Source organism: Rissa tridactyla, chromosome 5, assembly GCF_028500815.1.
Source record: "Rissa tridactyla isolate bRisTri1 chromosome 5, bRisTri1.patW.cur.20221130, whole genome shotgun sequence".
NCBI classification, from domain to species: domain Eukaryota; kingdom Metazoa; phylum Chordata; class Aves; order Charadriiformes; family Laridae; genus Rissa; species Rissa tridactyla.
This window is the reverse complement of record NC_071470.1, coordinates 16,216,740-16,225,136: the sequence shown is the minus strand read 5'-3', so window position 1 is coordinate 16,225,136 and position 8,397 is coordinate 16,216,740.

Below are 8,397 nucleotides of genomic sequence, written 5' to 3'. Positions count from 1 at the left end.
CCAGAAAGAAGCTTACCTTGTAACGCCAAATCTGCGTTATATGGTGTGGGTAACAGAAACATTTAAACTATGCAAATTTAAGCTGAACAGCTGTGAATCAGACTAGGCACTTCAGAGCATACGGATTGCTTCCTTAATTGGGGAAAGGAGAAAGGAGAAGGCGGGGGGGGGGGGTCAAAACACAGTTTCAAGCAGGAGTTCTCATTTACTGCATTGGTCGCATACTATGAAGGTGAAGGGTTCCATTTTCGGCGCGAGGGGAAACCCAACTGTGTGCAGGGCCCTTGTTTCCTTCCTAAATACCAACAAAAGCTAGCTTAGGCTTGGAGGCTTGCCCAAAGGGGGAAACGTTAAATAATTTAGCAGTGAAAGTTCGTTTTACTTCATGCCTGCTGGTGAGCAGATGCGAGGAGAAGACGAGGTGGCCTCTCCTGCTGTGTGTTGTTGCTAGAGTTGATGGGAGCCATCGCCGTGAGCGTGGCCACTGGTTTGCCATCAGGCGGTGGGTTTTCCATGGGTTTGATGTGCAATTGATTCAACGATAGCGAAAGCGTGTTTCATCATGCTGTCTGTTGGGTCACAGAACTGAAGCATGAAAGTCCAGATGCTCGTTGGGTGCCTAAAGCTTTTTCTGGAAAGACCACGTAGATGTTTTCATTGTTGCCGTCCTCGTTTTCCAGGCACAGCTTTCTCCTAGGGCCAGGCAAAGGGGCAAGCGCTGCTTCTTTCTTGATATTCCAAAGCCATGGGTGAATTGCGTAGCTTGCTCTTCCCGTTTGTGGTGTTAGTGTCATCAGCTGATTCATCGTTAGACTCACGAGACCAGCTGTCCTCGACGCGTTTTGCTTCTTGTGTGGTTATGCGGCCGCGGGGCTCCCTGTAGGCAGCAACTCGACTTCAGATTTGGTCTGGCTGGACAAACTCCTGCAAATCACTTGCGCTGTACTGTGACGCAATGTTCCTTCTCTGCTGTTACCTGCTTTGTAGGCATCAAAATAGCTAGCCCATCGCTTACGGTGCTGAGCCATTCATTGGTAATGTAAGTTAAGATTTATGACTCAACAGACGAGGAAATGTACTGTGAAAATGCTGTTACTTGTCCATCTCTTACGGTTTGCGGCAACTGCTGGTGCTCTGTTGTGGTGTCTGAAGGAGGCTGCCATCATACGAATGCTGATGTCAACCGGTGAAGAACCCTGCTTTTCACTTACCTTTTCCATCCTAAATTCCTGACTTTTCTAATTTAAAAAAAAAAAAAAAAAAAAAATTACCAATAAAAAATACGGCAGGAGGTTGGTTCCTGAGCATCAGCCTCCCTGTGCAGGAGGAGCGGGTGGGCTGGAACTCGCAGCATCAGTGTTTGGTTTGTTTTTTTTTCCTTGAAAATAAAAACTACACAAACACTTTTGTACACAAATGATTTTTTAATAAACACACATTTTAAAAGATGTTGATTTTCACTGGGAATGCTTAACAATAAATGCATGTTTCCCTGAAAGCGGTTTTCATTTTATTTCTGGTAATGGAAGTTGTGCTGAGATGACAGGGTGTGCTGCCTCCATGTCAGTGACGAGGGAGAAAGGGAGGATGAGTTTCATGATGCACATTAAAAATTTTTGAAGGAAAAAATTGTGTAAATATAAGCTGTGTCATGAAAGCGTGTGTTACTTCAACTACGCCTGCCCTCATGTCAGAGCCTAAGACAGACGCGTATGTCTGCAACACCTCCTCTCTCCTTTCAAAGGCTGTGTCTGAAGAAACAAAGTCGGTAACTCACAGAGGAACGAGTTGTCTTTTGGATTTTCCAGCGCTGCTCGTGCTCCTCTCACCTCTCTGCGTTATTTTAAACCGCGTTCTTTATTCACACAGTCGGTTCTTATGTGGGGAGGTGGCGGCCTGTTGGGTGGTGACACTGCCCTGTGCCTCAGCTGTAGGGAGAAGGGGGTGGTGAGGATGACTATGGATTTGTTTGCCACCAGTATGTCCTATTCACTTTTTTTGGGGCGTATTTGTTAGCTGGAGAAAAGCAGTTTGAAGGAGAGCGTGTGCCCAGCTGAGATGCGGAGCAGGGAGGGGGCTGTGAAGGTGGTTGCCATACTCTGTGTCAGACCTTCCTCCCATCTTTGGGGGTGCGCGTGCCTCTGGGGGGGTTTGCGGGTTTCCAGGCAGGCTCTACCAGCTGTGATAGCGCTGCACGGTTTTATGGTGTTAAAGCAGTGGTGTAAGGGGGATCTTTTTGTTTGTTTGCTTGTTTAAATTTACTATTATCATGAGCTGCGTTGTATTGTGGTACCTCCTTCTTAAGAGGGGGGAGGGAGAGGGAGCGCTCCCCAGCCCCTCTGCTGCAGGTGGGGGCTGCTTCTCTTAGCCTGGCTATTAATTTAGAAATTTATTTTTTTTGAAATCCATATTCCCTTGTTCTTGTAGTTAGATGCTGCTCTGACTTGAGTAAGCAAGAGCTGCCACATACTGAAACACTTGCAAAGTTTTCCGACGGCCTTGTCGCTTCTTCCAGCTCCCCAAAACCGGGAGGGAGTGGGCAGCTGAGCTGGACGATGGCGCTGGCTCGGCTCCTCCTGCGCTTCCTTCTCTGTTGCGATGGCTGTGACGCTGCCAGGGCCAGCTCTCCAGCAGGGAGCCCCTGTGCTGCCAACACGGCAAAGCCAGGGTTTTAAATTGTTTTCTAAGGTCAAGTCTGGGTCTGGATCTGGCGCATCCGTGTCTGGTATGATGTCAAATAAATTACGTTGCTTCACTTAGTGGCTGCTTTGTGTTGAAATGCATAAAGTCTTTTGGGTGGGTCTGTCACAGCCTGGTGTAAAATAAAGGGTGAGGGGCTGGCATGGTGGCGGAAAACGGAGTCTGGTGTTGCTGGGGGGAAGGTGGGAGAGAAGCTGGTTTGTGCTGATGTTACCTGAGCCACCAGATCCTTCCACCGCTGGAGTCCCTGGCATGGAGCTGCCTTTGCTCACGGGACAGGGGCTCGTGGTCCCCCCTCTTCTGGGTGGGAATAGGGACTCTGCACAGCCGCGGCCTTGCTTTCCCTGCCCTGCTCCCCTCCATCTCTCCCAAAACACCCCTTCTCCCAGCTGGCCGTTTAAGAAGGTGGTAGGTGGCGAGTAGTCGAGGCTCCTGCTGATCCTGTCAGAGAGGTTTGGGAAGTTCCCTGCAGCCAAGTGGCATTCCTGGATCAGGGGAGCAGCCCTTGCTTGTTTCAGGGCAAAGCCAGCTGTCCCCAGTTTAAACATCTCTCCATGGCCAGGGTGGGGAGCTGGGTGTGAGGGTGGCTTCCTTGAAGCAGGAACACCTCAGTGGTCATAGCTCAAAAAGCAAGAGCCAGGTCTGCTCCCAGGTGGATTTTGGTTCAAAAAGCAGACCTGAACTCCCCTTTCAGGCTCCAGTCGGGACCAGCCTGGCAGATGAGCCTGTTCCGTAGCAAAGGGACAGCGCGAGGAAGTCATGGTGTTGCCACGGGTTTAAATTTCCCTAAATGTAAGGCTGAGGAACAAACACCAGCCACAGAGCAGGGCCCAGGTCTTCTGGAAATGGTGACCAACACGTCTTCACCTCACAGCAAGAAGCTGCGTTGGACGTGAGGTGGTTTATCTGTGTAGAAAGTGGTGCCGAGGAGCTGCACCCATCACTTCAAACGGCGTGAAGCCCCTGGCATTTATAGCTGCCACTGTCAAAGGGACAAATGCTGAGAAATGAAGCCTGTGTAGGAACTTCCCCGAGGTGAATGCCCTGCTGGGATGGGGGTGTGGGGAGGGATGTTCTCCCTCTTCTGCTTGGCGTGCACATTCCCCACTGTAGCATCTTCCACATTCAAGTCCTGCAATGATCTGCACCACATCAAAAATGCCAGGAGTAAACTGTCTCTAGGCCATGCTTGTCAGAAGAGAGAGCAATTTGGAAGCAGACACGTCAGAACAAAGTAGCTACCAAAAGTTCACCGAGTCAGATGATGCAGAGGTGGGGAAAAAAAAAAAACAAAACCAAAAACACCACCACAAAAGCCTAAAAAGGTTCTAAGGTTCTTAAGAACAAAGAGGGAAAGAGCTGTTCTTCATATTGTTCACGTGCTGTTCTCCTCACCTGTGAATGGTCCTCACCTGCGAGCAGTTCAGCAGTGGGAAGCGCAGAGGAACTTGGGGCAGAACAACCCCCTGCACCAGTACGTGCTGGGGCAACTGGAAAGCAGCTGGGCGGAACAGGACCTGGGGGGGGTCGTGGTGGACACCAAGTTGACCGTGAGCCAGCAAGGTGCGCGTGTGGCAAAGGCAGCAAATGGTGTCCCGGGCTGCGGTAAGCAGAGGGTTGCCAGCAGGTCCGGGGCCGGTGGGGGGGCTGGGGGTGAGTGGGTGATCCTGCCCCTCTGCTCAGCACTGGGGAGGCCACAGCTGGAGCGGTGGGTCCAGATGTGGGCCAGAGGCAGCCTGCTCTCTGCCCAGGCGATGGGGGACTCGGGGTTGGGGGGTCTGTGTCTGTCATGGTCTCTGCAAAAGCAGCAAATAAATGCACAGAAAAGGGCTACATCCTCTAGCTGTGCAATGGCAAAGTCCTCTTGAGAGCAAAAAGGTTTTGTTTGGTTGGGTTTGGTTTTTTTTTTTAAAAAAAAGACATTTTGGCTTAAAGGTATGATATTTTGGAAAGAAAGTAGCTCAATGATGCTGAGTCAAATGAAATTTCTTCCTAATGTCCAATCTAAATCTCCCCTCTTTCAGTTTTAAACCGTTACCCTGTGTCCTATCACTACACTCCCTGATAAGGAGTCCCTCCCCACCTTTCCTGTAGGCCCCCTCTAAGTACTGGAAGGGGTTCTAAGATCTCCCTGGAGCTTTCTCTTCTCCAGGCTGAACAACCCCAACTGTCTCAGCCTGTCCTCACAGGAGAGGTGCTCCATCCTCTGATCATCTTCATGGCCCTCCTCTGGACCTGCTCCAACAGGTCCATGTCTTTCTAGTGCTGAGGGCCCCACAGCTGGACGCAGTACTCCAGGTGGGGTCTCACCAGAGATGAGATGGGGAGTCTGGTAAATTTACTAGGCAGGCACCTACCCCTGTGATGGTAGCTCCGGGGTGGGGGGTGTCAAGGCTGGGGAGGGCACAGCACCCCTCAAAATGGCCAAGCAGGAGCTACTACCTGATGGTTACATGGGAAAGGGTTGTGTTGGTCAGACACAACCTGCAGCATCCCCCCACCTCAGCTCTGGTCCCCTGGCTTCCTCCACACTCGCAACCGCTTGGATGTTAAGGAAGTTGCTGCCAGCCTGACCTGCAATAAAATAAAAATATATTGGTTTAATTATTTTTTTTTAAAGTAGGTCGAAGCTCCCTCCATTATCCTGCTTAGAAGGATTTCGGTAACATCTGCTGCGTCAGTGCACTGGCAGGGTCGGTGCCTGAAGGTTGCAGGAGATTACACCAAAAGCCCTTGCGTTACTCCCACACGCCGTCCTTACTGAATCCGCGCGCCACCGACATCTTCAACTCGGTGTTATGACCCACTGTTGTGGCAAAAAACCCCAGGATCAGCAGGAAGAGAAAATGGGAGGGAAAAGCTCCCCCTGCGATGTGAAGCTACTGACACAACTTTGTGGATGGAAGACCCAAGCTCAAGTAATGCTTGATGGAAACAATCGTCATGGTTTTTGAGGACTCGGAGCCAAATGCTCAAATAAATACAGCACGTGTGTTCATTGAGAAGAGCCTGGCCCCATTTGTTTACACTCTCCCATTTAGGCATTTATAGACTTTGATAAGCTCTGATGGAGGATTTTGCCAAGAAGATGTCTTTGAAACCTGGAAAGCCAGAGAGATGACCGTGTCTACCTCATGGTCAACACAACAGGAGTGTAAATGCCACCACGATCTGGTATGTACAGTCTGTGAGGGTTCGGTGTTTCATACCCCTGTGGAAACCAGAAAAGGCGGCCTTGAAGAACAGCTGGGAAGCAACACACTGTGGCAGGAAGGCTGGGAAAAGAGGATGGGAAAAGGCACTAAGGAAAGGTACAGAGCTATTGCAGTCATGTCCACTCCTGGGGTCTGCAGAGTGGCTTCCTTGTCCCATGCCCCATTCTGGTGTAATGGCACGAGGAAGGATGAACAGTGATCGCTGCTACCACATTCCAGAATAATTTACCCAGGCTACAGATTGCTCTCTCCCTTCCTGGGAACACTCAGGGACGGAAGCAACCAAGAGGTGATGGCATGAATTACTTGGGCAGTGACAACCTCTCCGAATTTCACAGGAAGCAGAGAAGCTCCTACCTGTGGGGCAGCAGGGAGCGGCGCAGTGTCCGTGCCGGGACACCTCCTCTCCGGAGAGGAGACGATGGCTCACACCTCTGACATTGGTGTAAACCCACCCCATTTAATCCCGAGATGGATGATGCCGCGGCACCTGAATGTATAGCAAAGCCCATGGTATTTTGAGCCTTGATTTGTACCGCAGGGCAAAATATTCGGAAGGTCCCACTTTCCCTGGGGTAGGGTGCCAGCCAGGCGCTGGCTGCTGCAACCCTGCCACGCCGAGGTAAGAAATGGGATTATCGCCTATGAAGTTTCTAGTGCATGCAGAAATAACCCGCCTGCCTTACAGCAGCCGGACCCAACACCAAAGCAACTCTGCTCCTGCCTGGGACTGTCGTCATCACCCCCCACCTCTTGCTTCAGAAGCTTTGGTGCATCGGGGTCAACATACCTCCATCGCCGCGTCCAGGGCAACGAGAGGAGAATTAAATGCCTGGACTTAAGGAGCAAAACATGTATTTCTTGTTCTGGAGCACGCCCGCCTTGCGGCGTTATGAACACACATCTGAGCTCTTGTGGCTGTTGAAATAACAGTCTCGTCGTGGGAGGAAGATGCTCGGGGTACACAAAGTTATTTGGTCGCACTTCTTGCCTCAGCTGACACACTGCTGAGATGACGCTGCTGCCAGCAGGACTTCAGCGAGTTACAAATTACCTCGGATAACCTCTGTGCTCCTGCTGAAGAGCAGACATGTCTCCTGATGGCCGTCCCTCCCATCAAGTAACACAGGACCCATCTGCATGGCCCACAGAGGTCTCGGTTCTGCTGCCCGTGGATCTAGGTGCGCTGATAAATCCACCAGGTTCCAAGCTGAACAGCTTCTTGCCAAAGCTGAAGGGGTTCACGAGTCCTGACTCTGCCTCCTGTTGGCTCACAACACCCAGCCCTTGCACTGACAGTTCCCTGATAAAAGTTTGCCATGACTTTCGCTGGGCAGAAACAGAGAGAAGATGCTCTCTGGTGGGTCAGAAGGTCTTCCCACCAGGAGGGACTCCCCAGCAGGAGGACTTCCCCCCAGGCGATGGTACGCTCACTGTACGCTGCCTGTTGTAGGCAGTAATTCCAGTAACATGCAGTTTGTGTCAGTCACCTGTGAGTGACACCAAGGCTCCGAGGGACACGCTCGCAGCATCTTTAGGCACGTGTGATGCCGGCTGGGCTCGGGTGCAACGCTGCTCCTACCAGCTGCTGGAGTAAGTGTGGCTGCTGCTGCAGCTTTTGTAGCCCCGGTCCCGGGGAAGGTTATCTGAACTGGAACAAGCCTGAACCGACCTCTTGCTGTGGTCCCACTCATTTCTTTACAAGCAGCTGCAAACGTCCAAAAGTTGCTCGTTTCCTTTTGAAAATAAGGCTGGGAACTTGCACAGGAGTGAGAGACGTTCCTGCTCTGAATTCGAAGCATTTCTCGTGAGTCAGATTTGTGGAAGTGGTCGTCCTGTGGGTCACCACAGTGACGCGGTGCTAAGGAATCTACTGGGATTGGCCACCTTCAGTTAGAAACAGCTCATGGAGTGTGAGATCGAAGGCAGAAACGGGGGCGCTCGCCCCCTTTGGTCTCTCATGTGGTAAAACTACAGGAATAAGACAATTTGAATCCACTCTCCTGACCCAGGCTGTGGGGGGGAAGGGAAGGGAAAGGCAGGGAAGGGAAAGGCTGTTGGCCACTGCCTCTGCTGCTCCACCAGGACTTCCAAGTTCTGCTCCCGAGGAAGTCCTGTCTTGTTTGCTGCCTTCCAGGAACTGAGGCAAATGGATCCAGGGAAGGTCAGGCTTACAGACTCTTCAAGGAATGGAAGCTGCTGTTGGTCTTTGAAGCTTAGGAGTATTTTATTTTGGGATTTGAGCTTCCCTCTGACCGTTTGAGCACCTGGTGTACTCATCGGCAGGATGAGTCCCTCCTTGTCAGAGATCTAAGCAGGGGCAGGCTTCAAGGGACATATCAAGTGCTGCTGTACAGAAGGACTTCGTTAGCTGCTATTTAACACCTTGCCATTCCCTATGCAAACCTGTTTCTGCACCGAGACACAATTCCTTGGGCTGCGACCAGCTACTCCACTCTGTGACTAATGCTTGGTTATCAGC